This window comes from Astyanax mexicanus, chromosome 7 (genome assembly GCF_023375975.1).
Source record: "Astyanax mexicanus isolate ESR-SI-001 chromosome 7, AstMex3_surface, whole genome shotgun sequence".
Lineage (NCBI taxonomy): Eukaryota > Metazoa > Chordata > Actinopteri > Characiformes > Acestrorhamphidae > Astyanax > Astyanax mexicanus.
In genome coordinates, this window is record NC_064414.1 from 10,116,712 (window position 1) to 10,134,856 (window position 18,145).

General features: G+C 33.8%; 1 long non-coding RNA gene across 1 annotated transcript; it reads right to left on the reverse strand.

The window, feature by feature from the left end:
• Positions 1-13,102: 13,102 nt before the first annotated feature.
• LOC125802899 (uncharacterized) lies at positions 13,103-16,794 on the reverse strand. The gene is made up of 2 exons (XR_007439931.1): positions 16,671-16,794; positions 13,103-14,379 (listed from the first exon to the last, which is right to left on the reverse strand). It is a non-coding gene; the product is annotated as an uncharacterized LOC125802899 (long non-coding RNA).
• Positions 16,795-18,145: the final 1,351 nt, after the last annotated feature.

Here is an 18,145-nt window from a genome sequence, read left to right on the forward strand (position 1 = left end):
ATAAAAAATTAAGATCAAAATAAAATAAGATTAATACAACAAAAAAAGAGTTCAAATTAGCTAAAACTAACCTTTACATAATACAAATAAAAATACAAATAAATAAATGAACTAAAAAAATAAAAGCATTATTAATAATAATAATAATACAAATAATAGTAATAATAAAAGAAAATCAAAATAAAATTCAAAAGCAATAATACAAAACTATTTGAAATAATAATAATAATAATAATAATAATAATAATAATAATAATAATAATAATAAATAAGTAAACAAATAAAAAGGAAATAATATATAATATTGTTTTATTCTTACACTCTGATCAAAAACTGTGCTGAAGAACTGTGACTTAACATCTACAGCTTATCCCTATTACTCACAGACACTGATTCAACCTCTAGATTTAATCTGCACAGATTTTTATTTCTTAATTTCATATATTTTTTTTAAAATAGAAAAGACACCTTAATATTATGCTTTCTTAGCCTGGAGAGGTATAAAAGGAGTAAATTTACTTATTTACTTTATTTTACACTTTCCATTTTTGTGTGATTTTCATTTTCGGTCATAATTTTCTATCTAATTGTAGTTTCATGCATTGGAGCAGATATCTTTAAGCCTGTAAAAGCATTTGGATATCTATACCTTTAAACCAAGAAAATATTAAGCTTAAGAAATTGCACTTTTGCGTCTATCTGTGTCTGTCTGTCTGTCTGTCTGTCTATCTATAAAATTATAAATATATGTGTTGATTTTTTAGGCTGCATATAAGAAATAATACATGAAACATATTTTGTGACTTTCTTCAATGATAATTGAACATAAACATATCTTGCATTTTTCATTATTAGTCATTATTTTGAAATGCAAAGTCAGATATTTCCAATATTACGTCATTATTTTGAGATTCTGTCTCATTATGTTAAAATGTCATTAAGTCATTATTTTGCATATAAAAAAAGAATGCATAAAACATATTTTGTGTCTTTCTTTAATGATAATATATACATTTATAGCTGACATATTAATGTATCCTGCTTGAGTCTTGATTCTCACAATAATATTTGGGCTTGACTGAGGGTGAACAGATCACTGCTGTATACTGTTAGTGGAAATGATCCTGGGTAAAATGTTTACAGACAGGGCTTAAGCTAAATCTAAGACTAACTATAGGCTTAATCCCAGTGTGGAAAACTTACTAAAGGAGTTTAAACTGTGGATTTTGATGAGCTCGTTTTGTGGAATAGACACCTGACACAGTAAGATTTAGCTTACTAATGGTGACTCGTCATTTAACATGCTGATTCATGGTGTGTGTATTTTGATGGTGAATAAAAATTGTCTAAGTTTAAGTCTAAGCCAGATCGGGTTTATATTGCTATAATGTTTATATACATACATATTGTTGACATTACTGTAAACATTTTGTTTGCAACTAGTAATTAAAGGAAAAACAGAAAGTGCTGCTATAGAGAACAGTAAATATGGGCGATGCTGCTGCGCTGCATAGTTTCCTTTCCTGTGACGTCAGGGCGTTACGTGGCAACCAATAGCCTATTGTTTACAATAGTTGTAACTCTCGCGCGTTCAAGAGCTCTGTTGTTATCTCTACAGCTCGTGCTCACTCTAGAACACTGTAGAACAGACTAGAACATTTCGTTAGAGATAGAACTGCTGCTGTACAGTGTTTGTTTTAGTGAGAGAGAAGTGAAAGTGGAAAACTGAGTCAGACTACAGTCTAGTCTTAACGACACTAATCACTCTTTACAAACTCTGCAGTTTCACACATTAACAGTATTTATAAAATATAATCCATACACATAAAACCAGCAAATGTGACTTATCTATAACAATGTGTTGCTTTATATAGAGATACTGAACAGCCTGTGTATCACCTTAGAATTATAGAATTAGAAGTAAATAAACATTTCACTGTAGCACTATTACACTGTTTTACTCTGTATACCATACAGAATCATGATTGCCAGAAACACTGAATAAACATTACGTTTTTCGTTGATGTTAATGATAAGCAAACAACCTTTATTTAACATTGCATAAAAGGCATTGCTTAGTATTTAAACTGTGACATTGAATCAACATTTATTGAAAGGCTTTTTATGGTTGAGGCTCTGAATCTACACTCACAGTGCTTTCAGACTAAAAGCGCTCCCCACAAATAATAATAATTTAATTATTATTATATGTATTTTTATTTCATTATTTTAAGATACTAAGTCATTGTTTTTTATTGTTTTGTGCTGCAATATCTATATTTTGAGATATTAAGTCATTATTTTGTGTCCACAAAAACATTGTCAAATAACGACTTAGTATTTCAAAATAATGATATAGTATAGCAATTTACTTACAATATACAATAGTGAGCAGACACTAGACAGGTTATTAAAGTTTCTTTGTGTCTGAAATGCAATAAATGCTTACTTATAATATTACTGCCCACATTACCTCACTAGAAGGCAGTGTATAGTGATTAAAGGAATCTGTATCTGAAGAAAATAACTAGAAAATAACTATATATAGCTATATATAAATTTAGTTGTGTTATAATTAGCTGTTAACGTGTTTGCCCAATAAAACAGAAGGTTAAACAGCTAAACTTGTATTCAGGAATGATTCGGACCTTGTCCTGTTTTTAGACAGACATTAGAGGATAACTAGAGCTGTCGGTGCTGTACCTCTCGCGGTGTTCTGCAGGGGCTCGCGCTGCTGGGAGGTTCGGGTGAACAGTCCGTGTTCGGGTCAATTTAATCCGATTTTAGAGTTAATTTAGTAAAAAATATCATCCTGTACAGGAATTCCTCTGGATATGCGCTGAAGTAAATAAAGTTATGGAACATGTGAGAACTACTCCTTCCTCATATCGCGCGTAACGGGCATCTAAATTTAAAGCGCGGGTGACCCGACTGTCTGTGAATCTCCGAAGCGCGGATAGCTTTACTCAGCTTTCCTCCTCCGCGTGTGTGTGAGTGTGCGCGCGCGTGCTATCAGCAGATCACTGCACTGACTATAGTTTCACTGCCCTCTCACACCACTTCTTCTCAAAGGGATTCCTTGTTGACTGTGTGACTGTGCGCTGACTCACCTCAAAAACCTTAAAATAGCAGTGAACTTTAGCCCAGTCTCTCTGTCAGATGTAGTTAACACTGCTGGAATGTCAGTGTTTACATTTTTAGGTAAGCAAATGTTCCCACTATTCCAGAGTTAAATCAACTTATAATAGTTGTGTTTAGTCTGTCGCCATTTAAGCCCCCAGTTTCTGCCACTCCCCCTCAGTGTGTACTGATTATTCCCAGGATACCTTAGATAAACCTAGAGCTCACGTATTAGGGTTATTGCTTGATCTCTTTGTTGTAGGCTGTAAGCGCAAGCATTGTTTTATGAGCTGCTCATTCTGTGTTAGTTGAATTTTATTTTATTTGCCTGACCATAAAATTCCAAGTAGAATTACTGTGTAAAACAGTTGATATAAGACAATTTACTGTCAACTAATTAAACTTATAAATTAGGCATAACAAATTTAACAAAAAGTTTTAAGTCTATTAAACAAACAAAAAAAAAAACAGTACAAAGTATTGTGGCAAAGAATTACTTAAAATTATTTAACCAAATTAAAAAAAAGACAACGTTCCTTATGCACCTTATTCACCCTGCACCCATGTTTAAATGAAAGCGAGGCTTGGGGTACGCTCCTAAACCGAAAGTTTTAAAGCAGAGAGGGAGTCAGCAGAATATCCACCAGTTTAAATGGCAGCACCTCTGTGGGCAACTAATCTCACACACCACCCTGCGGAGGTCAATCTCAACACTCTTACCTGTTACATTTACATTTACATTTACATGTAAGGTATTTAGCAGACGCCCTTATCCAGAGCGACTTACAACAGTGCTTCGATGTTACTTCAAAAATCCAAAGCTAGTTTGCAGACTAGGATCAAGAGATACACAGAGCTTGATCATGTTTAGAACCTTAGGAACCTTTTTTTACTAGTGATAGGGGGAGTCCCAATAAGTGGGTTGGGTAATTGGCCGTGTAAATTAGGGAGAAAATGGGAAAAATTTGAAATAAAATTATTGAAAAAAAAAGAAAAAGATAGTTGCCCTTTAATGTTAAAACCCATGCAAAACATGTCTTGGGTAAAGCTTTTCCGAAGTGTGCGAAATGTGAAACAGATGTTAAAAGTTTCGCTGTGGTATACAAAACTTTACTGCAGCCAGAAACTGTCACTAGACTTTTTTAAGCAACATACAACTTAGGGCCCCAAACTTATCTCAGCTTAAACAAATATCAAGAAAAGAAAAGCAATTGGTAACTACATGCAAGATAAATTGGTCTTTAAAGAATATACACTCACTATACAATGTAATGTAGAAGGAACTAGGTGGTATCAATAAGATATTCTACATTACAATAACAGTAGCATGAGCAAGAGGGTGTGTTAAAAACAAGTACTTACTTTAACCTACTGATCTTTATCCCCAGTTTGGTCACTTGAAACTCCCTAATAGCTATGACACCAACAGGGACTAAACCCATGAACTCTTGATGTCAGAGCAAACTTATATAACACTCTCAGAAAAAGTTGTATCACTCCATACCTGAAACGGCACAATTACTTGTCACTGTGGGAGAACCTCTACAGGGTACAGATGTGAACTCTTACTTATAGGGACAGATTTTACCCTGACTGTCTGCACCTTAAGGAATGATGGATAAAATGGATCTGCTTCTCTTCAACTATTCTGTTTTCTCATTATGTAAGAAAATGCTCCTGCATTGCATTTCTCATCCAGCATGAAGTCACATTCAGCAGTAAAGCATATGGTAACTTGCTCTATAGTCTACAACATTGTGACTAGGTATGTACAAACCAGTACAATGCTGGATCAAACATACCTTTAGTAGTACAGTTACTGAAACAGGTGGTAAAGTTTTGTTCTTTAAAGTACATAATTCGTACTGTCGTGTACCTTTATTTCTAAGAGTGAAACTGCCAAACCTATCCAGCATGTAAAAACATGAGGAGTTCTATTGTGTAACAGATTTATATCTTTTTATCTAAACACCCACTCGTTCTGTTGTTCAACCTGATTTTATGACCTTGTTTTGTTGTCAAGCATTTTGACCTGCATTTGCAATGATGAAACATGTATGAGATTTTTTTTCAGTAACATCAAAACCAAAGCTATTTATAGAGCTGTTTTTAAAATAGACGTCACTATCTTTTTTCCACAGGTTGGACAGGTTTGGCAGCTTATCTGAAAGTTGTCCCAATCTGTAAAATAGTTTCATGGAAAGGCTCTACGAAATCACTCCCAACTCTATTGATACCATAAAAGGTAATTCATAAAGATTAGCAATAACAGTGGAATGTACTTGTCAATGTACTTCTATTACATATAGACAATATATGTGGACACATTATTTGATCTTGTAAATACACTTAAAAAAGTTTCATAGAGTTTATAAGCATAACACAACATTTTGAGAATTTTGAAAAAAATAAGCACTGGTATCTAATTTACAGGAGTAAATTATACTTTAGAAAAGCCACTAAATATTATTAAACATACACACTAAAAAAACATATATACAGTATATATAAGTTTTTAAGTGTTAAACTGTTAAACATTGATTGAATACCCAAAGGAAAGGTAGGCCTGGTCGACAAGACTACACACTAATGGTGTGTTTTGGGTGAGGGATACACCCATTATACAAATGAATGCTGCCAGGAACCAGTAGAGGAATTTTATGTGTGATGTACTGATCAATGTTAACTAAACTACTTAGATTATTTGGCTTATTTGTTCAATCCAGCTAATATTTACTCACAATATGGAGTAATGAGTGCAAATTGCTACCTCCATTTTTTATTTTATTTTTACAGTCTAGTTTCTATAGATCAGGGGTATTTAATTAGAATTCAGTATGGTCCAGTTAAAGAAAATTTTGATTTTTTTACTTGTGTTATGATTCAGTGCTATTTCCCGTGAGGGTGTTTGAACTATGATAAAAAAATATATAATAATAATAAAAAAATGCCTCTTTGGCCAGACTTTGTTTACATTCCTCCCCTGACTCTCTGTCGCGCTCGGCGTGACTTTAGTTTCCGCCCGTTCTCGCGTCCCAATTCAATAGCAGCGGGACCGCGACCCTGACAACACGGGTTCAATCCCGCGTGAGGAGCGGTATGTTTATTTATTTATTTTTTCCTTACCGCATCTGCACAGATCTGATTGGCAGAAGAGAGCGTTTGGTGATCTTACACCACACGTGATTGGTCTGTGAGTTTACTGCGCTGCAAAGCACGTATACAATTAAATACTTCTCAGTAGTTTATCAGGGCGGGGGGGTTGGGGGGGTGTGTTTTTTTTTATTCCACATTAATAACTGCAGTTCTTTAGCATTTGCCAGCTGCTCACATGATTTTTCTGTGCTACCTTAAATAATAAAGAAGTGAAAAGCAAGTGCTACAACTTGTTTATTTCCATTATAAGTGTTCCACCTTAAATTCTACTTTTGCTTCGTTGTGTGAAAATAAAATTGGTGCTTTAAAGAAGTAAATCTGTATGGAGCAGTATAGTGGTTTGCAAATTTGCCAGATCATAAAAATCTGACAGTTTTAAACGAACGTTTCTGCACATCCCTGATGGAGTTAACTGCTGTGTAGAATTTTCTACCAGTGTGAAGAACACTTTTACAAAGCTATGATCTGTGTAACCTTTCAAATGGTTCTTTAAGTTGTCATGGAGAAACAGAGTCATTAGCCTAGAAGCCTTTGCACGGTCCTTGTAATTATGGTCTATGACTTTTATGTCGAGATATCCGTGACCTATACTAACATTATTACAGTTTAAATTACGTCAGCCCCTGCCAAAAGCCCCCACTGATCTAGTGATCTTAATATAACTAAAGTGTTTTGCTTGTTTCTTTCTCTTTTTTTTTTACACATTTGTGGATGAAATATTTATGTGGCAGTCACATTGATGAGTTTCTACCAGATTTCTGAGAAACAATGCAGTAACTTGTTGACTGACAACAGTAATCATTAGGACACACTCACACTCAATGTGAGATCAGTGTGACACCAAACAAAGTTAATGTCTATTTTAGGTTCTCTTCAGCCTACTAAGAGAAAGAGGAAAGCAGGGTCAAAGGTTACAATGTTTTCCCTCCTTTTTATTTTATGATTTCATATTCAGGCCAGAGGCCTTAGGGGTCTCCATCTACTCTGTGTTTTGTAACAGAATGACCTTTAATATGATAGAAGCTAATCTGCTTACAATTTGAAGAAAGAGGAAGGTAGGATGATGCATAAGGTCCTCAAATGGGTGGCACTAAGGGCATTTTCACATTTGTCCCAAATAAGTGATTCTGCACAGCAAAATCAAAGTTCCAGAGGTGAAGAAATATAAATACTTAGTTACCTTACTTGAGTAGAAATTTTAGTTATCTATACTTTACTGAAGTAATTATTTTTTCAGAAGACTTTTACTTTTTCTTGCATTTTCACTCAATTATTTGAACTTTTTACTTCTTAGATTTAAAAATAGCTTCATTACTCCTATTTCATTTCAGCTTGTTTCCATTTAGCTTTACACTGTGCAAAAAAAAAAATCCCTCCATCCAGATAGAGTGAATTATAAACATACTGTATACAATGAATAACTGACATAGAATAAAAACTCATTGTCATCAGCAGAGGTGGAAAAGGTACTGACAAATTGTAATGAAGTAAAAGTACTTTACTTTGCTAAACTTCTACTCAAGTAAAAGTAAAAGTACCCATCTAAAAATCTACTGGAGTAAAAATAAAAAGTACTCAATTTAAAATGTTCTATGAGTAAAAGTTACATAGTTACTTTTATTTATTTGATGTAAAAAAAAGTACAACAAATCATAAATTAAATCTTTTTAATGAACCATTATTTCAAATAATAATTTGGACCTTTCAGACAGTATTTGTTCAGACCACCCCATAAAACATTTTTAAGAACAAGAGGCATAGGTTTCTATGATCCATTTTTTTCTTTACTGTTAAAAAGTTTAAAAACTTTGGTCATATAGGTGACTATAAATTGTATTTTTATAGTTTTAACTTGCCATTGCTATGCTTTAACTGCTGTTTACAGTTTTTTTTTTTTTACATCCAAGTAGATTGTTTAATGTTCCCAATAAACATTTAAGGAATTATCACGAAAATCATGAAAACATACAAAAAAAACTGTTTTTCGGCACATGCGCAGTGTCGTAAAGAAGCACATATCGATGGGTAGCATAACTTGACAGAACACCGGTTCCCCCGAGCCACGCACACAGACCCCAGGAAAAGTTCAGCTGTGCTACCATGGAGAACAAAACTTTTTTTTTCATTCAGACAATTAATTTTTTTTTCCCCAGCATTTTATTTTTTACTCAGTAATCAGGAGTTTTCCAATGTAGCGAGGTAAATTACTTGTGTCAAAAAGTACTTGAGTAAAAGTAAAATTACTTATTTAAAACTACTTTAAAAAATACAAATTAATAAAATCTACTCAATTACAGTAACTATAAGCTATAATATATGTATCTAAAAGCATTATTTATGTATTTAAATGCAGTTCATATCATACAGTGTGACAAAATAGTCATATGGTGTGACAAGAAAACCCTGTCACACCGTATGACATTGTGTCACATCATATGACGTTTCTTGTACTTAGCATGACTTTAAGCAATGTGGCTTTACGCTAACATCATAAACCATGCTAACTACCATCTGATAATATAGTTTTAAAAGTAATATTAACTGAAAAAAAATTATTTGGGCATTTTTGTGTAAAATGTGTCACACCACATAAACTGAAGCAGGAGTGATAGATATACCTGATTTTTCTAAAAGCATAAAGTGCGATAACACACCCTGTAACTGTCCATGTCCTTCTAAGGTGTTGTTGTTCCTCCTGAAAGAAGGCGAACACCACTCCCCAAAGGTCTCCAGACAATAGGCCCTTTAAAAAAAGGAGTATGGCGTCACACCATATAACATTCATTTTTGGGACAAAATGTTTTAGTTAATTGTGGCTTTAAAATACTGTATTGTGTCTAAACTTTTAGCAAACTCACAAGTAGAAATCTTGGTTATTAATATATGATTGATTAAATTGAAAATAAATTAGTTTGCTTGTTTTTATTTCAAATCTAACTTTGTGAAATGTGATCGATGACAGTCACGCCATATGAGCTTTTTTTGGTTTGACTGAAAATTGTGAAAAAATTAAATGTTAATGTTAATCCCATAAATGCTCTGTTTTAAATATATTTGACATACTGGACCAAAAACGGCCACATCATGTCAACCACCCATTGGCTATTCTAGCTGTTTATATTTGGACTGATAATAAAGGATCAAGATACAGTTTCTACACATGTTTATGAAACTAGATTAATCTTGCTACTTGTTCTGACATCATATGAGGAAATAAGCACAAGACTCATCAACTGTCCCCAGATTTCCGCTGAGTGTAAATGGAAAAAACATGTCCCATGGCATTTACATCAAATAGGTTTTCATAATAATCTGTGTACTGTTTGGAACTATTGTTTGCCGGTGTTAGAACCTCACAGGACCAGTTAGACCTGCTTTCCTCAAAAAAAACCACAATCATTTTATATGCAGGAAATTTGATATGAATGGGTCACACTTGATCTAATATAATTATATGCGAACAGCGTCACTTCCGAGTTAAAAGTGAGAAAGAATGACATTATCAAATTTCATGATGAATAAAAAAAATATGTGCCTAAAATTGAGAAGTGCAGCAATTTATTTAACATTTAATTACTTATTGATTTATAAATTAAAATTGTATTAATACAGATCATTTCAGTATATAAAAGTACAAAAAGTATTCATATTCATACAGCAATTCTGTATGTTTGGACACTAGTGAACATTCCTACAAAAACAATGATTTCAGGTTTTATATTTATAGCTTGTTTACAATTAGGCAAAACACATGTTTAGTCAGATGTGTGAGTGTGTGTGTGTGTGGGGGGGGGGTGTAAGCAGCTGACTGAGGGGTAGTGCATGATGTTTTTGTTTTTCAAGAACAAGCTGCCACTGTTGGGCTTCTGAGCAACAAAGGTGTCAAAAGTATTTACATTCATTACTCAAGTAGAAGTATAGATACTAGGGTTTAAAATACTTTTGTAGAAGTTGAAGTATTAACTCAAACTTTTTACTCAAATAAATGTGTAAAAGTACTGGTTTCAAAACTATTGAAGTATAAAAGTAAACGTGATCTCTGCACGGATCATCTTCATACTAGAATACATACGTCTGCTATGTTCTTGCTGCAGTGTGGGTGGGGGGGGGGGGGGTCGTGACGTGTGCAGGTAAAATGGATTATGTATAAATCAATAGGGTGCCGGAATGGTATGTGTTTATACTTCTCATCCAACCACAATCAGATTCACTCTATCCCGATGGAGAGATTTATCTGGGTATGTTTTTTTTTTTTTATGTTGAGAAACCATATTAAAAAAAGGGTAAAATGAAATATGGGTAACTAGGTTATTTATAAAATGTAAAAAGTACAGATAATGTACTTATTCCTATGTAAGGAATAAAAAAAAAAAATTGTCTGAAGCATATATATGTATATTTAACCAATATAAGGTGAAGTAAGGTAATGAAGTATTGTGACTCTTTGCTAAGCAAAGTCTTTGGACTTTTTTAGGATTATGTTACAACCAAACTTTTAAACAAGCAATCTGTAAACATCTTATAAATAACCCTTCAAGCTACGATGTAGACTTACTTCAGCAGTGAGCTTCGAAACACATAAAAGCGATGATGTACAGACAATAAAATTACAAATCTTCACTGTAAAGAAAATCCTATTTTTACAGAAAATAACTCTAAATGTTTACACTATTCATCCCTTTTCTTTTACTGCAGTCTAATTCTGTCAAATTACAGACATTTTCTGTTAATTACAAGCCCCTGTTCTAATTTTACATATTATGACATTAATGAGAGATTACGGTTAAAACTCTTATTTTTAGGGCTATATTGCTATATTATTTTTATGGTATTTTTCCATGTTCTTAAGTTATATAGATATGTATGTAAAATTACTTATTATTATATGTAATTATATGTGTGTGTTATTATTTAAAGGTTTATTTCTTTCCCAACATCTCAGTGTTTTTCTTCATAATTGTAAGGTTTATTTATTTATTTATTTTTTATTCATTGTTAAAAAAAAAATACAGAAAATAACCATAGAAATAAAACGTTTTTTTCTTTCTTTTATGTAAAAGAAAATATACCTAAAAAAAAAACCAACTGTCTGTGGGGCGTGGCTATGTTAATTAGATGTTCAGTTTAGAGGGCTCACCATGATGTAGTTTCATAGCAGTTTTATCCACCTGGCTGGGTTTTAGACTGTGCTAATATAAATGGTTTCACTCTCTGAGCACTTTTTATTGCTCTAAATGAGCAGAGAGCCTGTTAATAAAGAAATTCTGAAAAGATCATACAGTATGTCACTGAATGTCACTGAATGAGTCAAATACACATTAATTTGTGAATCATAAAGCTCACAACTTGAAAGACAACAAAGTTAGTTAAAAAAAAGGTAAAATAACAGTTTTTCCCTGCAGAACATTGATTGAAATCGCTTTATTGAAGAAATTGAATTGTAAGTATGCTCTGAAAAACTGTAAAATACTGGTGTATGTGTGTGAAACCTTTAATGAAAATGCATGTGAATCTACTGGTTTTGCACTTCATATGAATGAAAGTATTTTACTTTAATTTTAGGGTTTTTGTTTGGCAGCCGCTGCTGCCAGTAATTTGACCGTTTTATTACGGTTTTATTTTTTACAGTGTCGGAAACATCTGATGCACCTACTAGTGCTGTAGAATTTGTTAAGTGGATCAGAAATTACTGTCAACCAACAGGGAAACAAATAGTAAACACTATCTGAAATACAAAAGGGACATTTGCTCATTCATTGTTTCTTCTTAAATTGAATTAAAATGAGTTTATACTGCTTATGTTGGAGTAACTGTCTCTAGGTATTGGACACTGCTGTGAGGATTTGATTGCATTCAGCAATGAGTGCGTTAATGAGGTCAGGATGCTGGATGGTCTCCACCCCACCGCATCCCTGAGACATCCTAAAATTAATTATTGGATAGAGCTCCATTTATTATACCAGAGAACACAGTTGCACTGCTCCACAACCCAATGCTGGGGTTCCCTGCCTGGCATTAGGCATGGTGCCAATTATTTTTTTTTTTTTTTTTTTTTAGAATCCTTGGCATAGGCAGATATGGACAATAATTTAAACCAGTACTTGCTGGCACATCGTATGCTGGAAAAGGACCACTACTTTAAAATCCATAGTTTTAAGCTAATTTATTTTATTCTTATTATTTTTAAAGTGAGTAAGGTATACCAGAGGTTCTAGTCTTTCTTAAGCTATGCATGTGTATATCAGCAATTGCATAGGCAGATATATACGTATATAAGTATAATATTGAGTATCAGCATCGGCCCATAATTCCCACATCGGTGCATCTCTGGTGCCAATAGGTTAACGTTTCTTTACAGGGACAAACTAAAGGATCTAAAGCAGTAGAAAAACTGAACCAGTGTATTTTATACTGAAAAAACTTTGTAATGCTGCTCACACTTAATTACCAGCTTCCTCTTGTCTCTGTGTTTTCTTTTCTTTTATTATTTTTGGTTATTCTTTCCTGATTCTTTGTCTGTCTGTTCCTGCAGGTATTTTACTCAGTGATCAGCATGAGTCTGAATTTCCTGTTGGTTTTTCCAGCACGTGTACTCTACTATACTGTACTGTACTGTGAAATGTTATGTACCACAGGATTTCCAACGCCCTCTAGTGTCTAGATGCTGAGAAAACTGTTCCAGGTGACTCTACCTCATGAAGACACTGAGATGAGACTACATGGTTATGTGGCTACTTCAGAAGAATCTAAAGTATAAAACATATTCTGGTTTGTTTAAAACTTTAACACTTTTTGTTTACAGAATAATTCCACATAAGTTGAGGTATAGCTTTAATGACTTTAATGTAAATTTACAATGTAAAAAAAATATATATAAAAAACAAGAAAACATTGAATAAGAAGAGGTGTGTCCAAACCAAACTTTTGTTCTATTACTGTACCTCTTACATTGTGCTTAAACCCACTGGCCACTTTATTAGAAACAACCTTCTTAATCTTCCAACTCACTGGCTATGTAATAGAGAACTGGCTCCACCTAGTGGCACAAACTCGTCAGACTTTTTTCAATCCATTTCAGATAAATATTGATAGATTTTCTAATAAAAATACACAAAAGCCACACATCATCTTACAGACACAGTTAGAATTCACATAGTAAAACCCCTTATTATACACAAAACTATAAACTAAAACTATGAATACAGGGATAAATGTGCAGTTCAGTAATACGTTTTAAGAAGGCACAGATAAATAGATAAATAGATAGAACCTTTCCAATAAATTCCTCTCAGATGAGACTAGAACAGCTACCAACACAGCTCACGGTACGTAGAACAACAATTTCACACCTTAACTCTCAAGTCTAGCTTGTAGGATGGGCCAGCACAAAACTCTATTTAATGCTCCCTCGCTCACCAAAACATAAAAACATCTTGCAACCACAGACTGATAGAACTGGGGAATTATCAGCATCTATTGATCTGATCATCAGCCTGCCATTCAGCAGCAGTGAGGACACCCTGTGCTTGTGTGGGTGGAGTCTCTTATAATCTTCTCAGACATGGTTCAACATTCATCCTCCAGGCACCCTGGAAAACCCACTGCAGTGCCTAAACTGTATATGCGTTTCAGGTAAAAGGCAGGTCTTTAGCTGGAGTTTGGAGGGGTGTGGGTAGGTGGGGTGATGCTGCAGTTGCCTCCTGATTCTCTTGTGTTACATTAGAAGGTTGGGTGCTCATGATAGAGTCTGCAGAAGACTGTGACTCAAAGTTAATAGGCAGATCCAGAGATTCTCTTCTGGAGAGTTTTTTAGGAGCCTCGTGATTGTTTGCTGTGTCCTCAGGTTTGTGTCCAACAGGAGCTTCTACTTGGCTCAAACTGGCCTTGGCTGACTCAAAATTAACCATCATGAACAGTAGATGCCGGATCATCTGGATTCTTCTCTGTACTTTTGATGCTGCTCCTTCTTGTCTTGTTCAGTTTAAAAGGCTTGAATGTCTTTTAGCCTGCTTTCAAGAATGCTTTGTTTTGCTTGGTAAAAGAATTGTGGTCTAGTGCAGCTGGTGAAGTGACAGCTCTTGCATTCCAGGAGTCCAAAGAAGGCTGTGCATAAAAAACACATGTTAAATATGTTAAAATGTCAATGCAGGAATAAAATAAGATGCCATCCAATCAGCTCATTTCTTTCTCAAGACCATGATTAGTGAGTTGAGGGCTCCAGTGGAAAATAAACAAAAAAACAGATATGTCCGTCTAACATGTTTTTTTACAGTGAGGCTCAAGCTAATTCTCTGTGATGAGCTGTCAGTCTAAACTCATTTTTTCTACAGCGTTCAGTTGTTTACAGTTTTTTTTTTCAGATTTCACTGAATATAAGCAACTTATTTTTGTGTACATTAACCCTTTTATGACAAGAACAACAATGGGGTAATCAGTTTTCAGTAATTGGATTACTTTTTCAAAATAACTGTGCCATAACTGCACACCACACTCGGGGTTACTCGGGGAACTAGCTGTTCGCACTAAAACTTTAAAGGTGATTTGCATCTTTACACTCAGTCAATATTTTTTATCTAAACTCTTACCTTTAATGGGTGTCAATCTTCATATCCAACAACTAAATGCTCTTTAGCTCTGTGAATGTTTTAGTTTTTAATCAGGGTCCGTACTTTACAAACGATCGCCGTCAAGCAATCTGCACTGAAAGTAAAGTGCGCGTCTAAACAGTGTTTTACGGTAGCCGCGTGCACAGCCTGCCTGGAGAAGCAGAGACTCGTGCTTCTCGTGTAGAGACTGAAAATGAACCAGAAACTAGTTTCACAGCTAAATAAAGCTGGTCTAATCAACAATGTATCTAGATCTAATCAACAAATATACACCAGAAATTTCATAGTAATTTCATAGTCCCTCTTATTTGTTTGCATGTCCTTTATATTATTTTACAATGTAGAAAATAAATAAAGAATAATATTCTTTATTTATTATTTTTTTAAGAAGTAAATGTTCTTTGAAAAAACATTAAGCTTTTTTGAAGGTTCCTGAAAGCACTTCAAGTGGTTACTCCACAGCTTCAAATTGAATAACCCCTTAAACTCACAGAACTGCTATACTATAAAAACGTGTGGCATGTTTCTGATGATACCTTTACTATAAATGCTTTTCTGTTGTTGTTATTATTATTATATACATATTACTAAAACAATTAGTATGGAGTGAATGTTGTGCCAATATTTTAACACAAAGTCCACAATTACAATTCTATGAATCAACAGCAAAAGAGGATGTTGCAAATTCAGAAAAGAAAAAATAGCAAATAAATATTTAAATATACTTGATTACTATTATTTAACTTTGGATTTTGCCAGTTTTTGCTTTCATTTTGTATTTTTGTGGACTTTCTGTAATTTTGCTGCTTAATTTTTTTGCTTTTGAGTTTGGCACAGTTTTCACAGGTCGGGTGGGGCTTAGAAGAACACCTTCCCGTTAATCTCCTCGTTTAAGGTTCAGGGTACCCGTCTGTCTAAAATCAGGTGACCAATAAGCTTCTTCTAAGCCCCGCCAAAACTCAGAAGCAAACAGGTCCATTGCATCGAACGGGTACCATTTGCTTGTTTTAACTCGTCCAAATAAAAGTTGTCAGCAGAGGGAGGCATGAGTTGCTGTAAGATTTTGTGGGAAAACACTGCACTGACTTTAGACTTGATAATAAAACACAGTGAAAAAACTTCACACTAGACCTCGAGCGGTTTGGACTGTGTGTCTCTCCACTCTTCCTCCAGACTCTGCTCCCTTGATTTACAAATGAAATGTAAAATTTACTGATGATCAGTGATGGTTGGGAGAGACATGTCATCTGCTGTTGTTGATCCACTGTGTTTTATCAAGTCCAAAGTCAGTGCAGAGTTTTCACACAAAATCTTACAGCACTTCATGCTTCCCTCTGCTGACAACTTTTATGGAGATGCAGATTTCATTTTCCAGCAGGACTTGGCACACTGCCCACACTGCAGAAAGTACCAATTGGTCTTGTATAATATTCTAATGTCTGATACACTGATTTTTGGGTTTCATTGTCTGTAAGCCATAATCTTCAATAATAAAATAAACACTTAAAATAGATCACTCTGTGTGTAATACATCTATATAAAATATGAGTTTCACATTTTTAACTGAATTACTGAAATAAGTAACCTTTTAAAGATATTCTAATTTTTTGAGATGACCCTGTATATATATATATATATATATATATATATATATATAGTTTTTTTTTGCATAACACATTTGGCACCCAATTCTCCCGATGAATTAGGCTCCAGAGTAAGAACAACAATTCCTCAATAATCGATAAGGTTCCGACTGAAATCATAAATAAACTATAAACTCTAACTTACTGTAGAAGAAACTTCAGAAGAAGCAGCAGGAGGCTGGAACCTTTACTGTATCCACCATATCACGACTGAAGTTCTGGTAGACTCACACACTCTCACTGAACTCACACACACCGTGTTCACGCCTTCACTGGCAGCAGCTGGGAGCGTGAGCACTCAATCTACTTAAACGTAGTGGGCGGGGGACATTCACATGACAGGAACCAATTGACTGACTGATTTTATTTTATGACATCATAAATATACATCACGGGATTATTTTCATGTATCAGAATATTCTTTATTTTATGTTTTTTTTTTACTTATTTAATGTTAAACTAAATCGATTATTAAATCTCTATGGCACTAATTACATTTTTAGGGAGAATATAAATCACACCTCTGTTTGAGAGATTTTTTTCACAACCAGGCCGACCAAAAGGTCACCACCTGGATTCAACTAATCAAAGGTAAGAGCTTTCCATTGGATAATTTACTAAATGGGTGATTACATATTGATTAATTAGGCTTTAATTGTGTTTCAGGGAGCACAAGTTACTATTACCTGTGTAAATGTTAATATAATGCTGAGCATTTTCTGTTCAGCTCTCATGGGGTTAGTAATCAATCAATCAACCTTTATTTTGACTCGGATGTACATTGAGGGCAACCCTCATTTTCATTGTACTCGAGCTTTACAGAAACAGGGATTGACATGCCAGAGAAAATAATAGCTAAATTTAATTATTTTAAAATAACAGTAAATAAAATATAAAAATAGATAAACCATAAAAAATAGAATTAGAATAAAATAAAAATATATCATTTTAATTTATAAAAAATTAAGATCAAAAGAAAATAAGAATAATACAACAAAAAAGATTTAAAATTAGCTAAAACTAACTTTTACATAATACAATAAAAATACAAATAAATAAATGAAACAAAAAATAAAAGCAATAATAATAATAAAAATAATAGTAATATAAAAGAAAATCAAAATAAGCTAAAAAGCAATAATACAAAATTATTAATAATAATAATAATAATAATAATAATAATAATAATAATAATAATAATAATACAAAATAATGAAACAAATAAAAAGGAAATAAAAACTAAAAGAAGAACTAAATTAATAATGTTTTATTCTTACACTCTGATCAAAAACTGTACTGAAGAAGTGTAACTTAACATCTACAGCTTCTCCCTATTACACACAGAGAGCATGTGTCAGTAGTAGTGTAGTGTATTTTTATACAATGAGTCTGATTTACAGTCAGAGTGCAGGATGGACTGAAACATGAGCAGTGGGGGACAGTAGAGCTGCTGACACACTTCAGCCACATGAGGTATAGCCTTGTCCTGCATCAGAAGGAACCCAGGGCCCACTGAACCAGCATATGGTCTCACAGTGGGTCTGAGGATCTCATCCCAGTACCTAACAGCAGTCAGGGTACCTCTGGCGAGCACATGGAGTACTGCCCTCCAAAGAAATG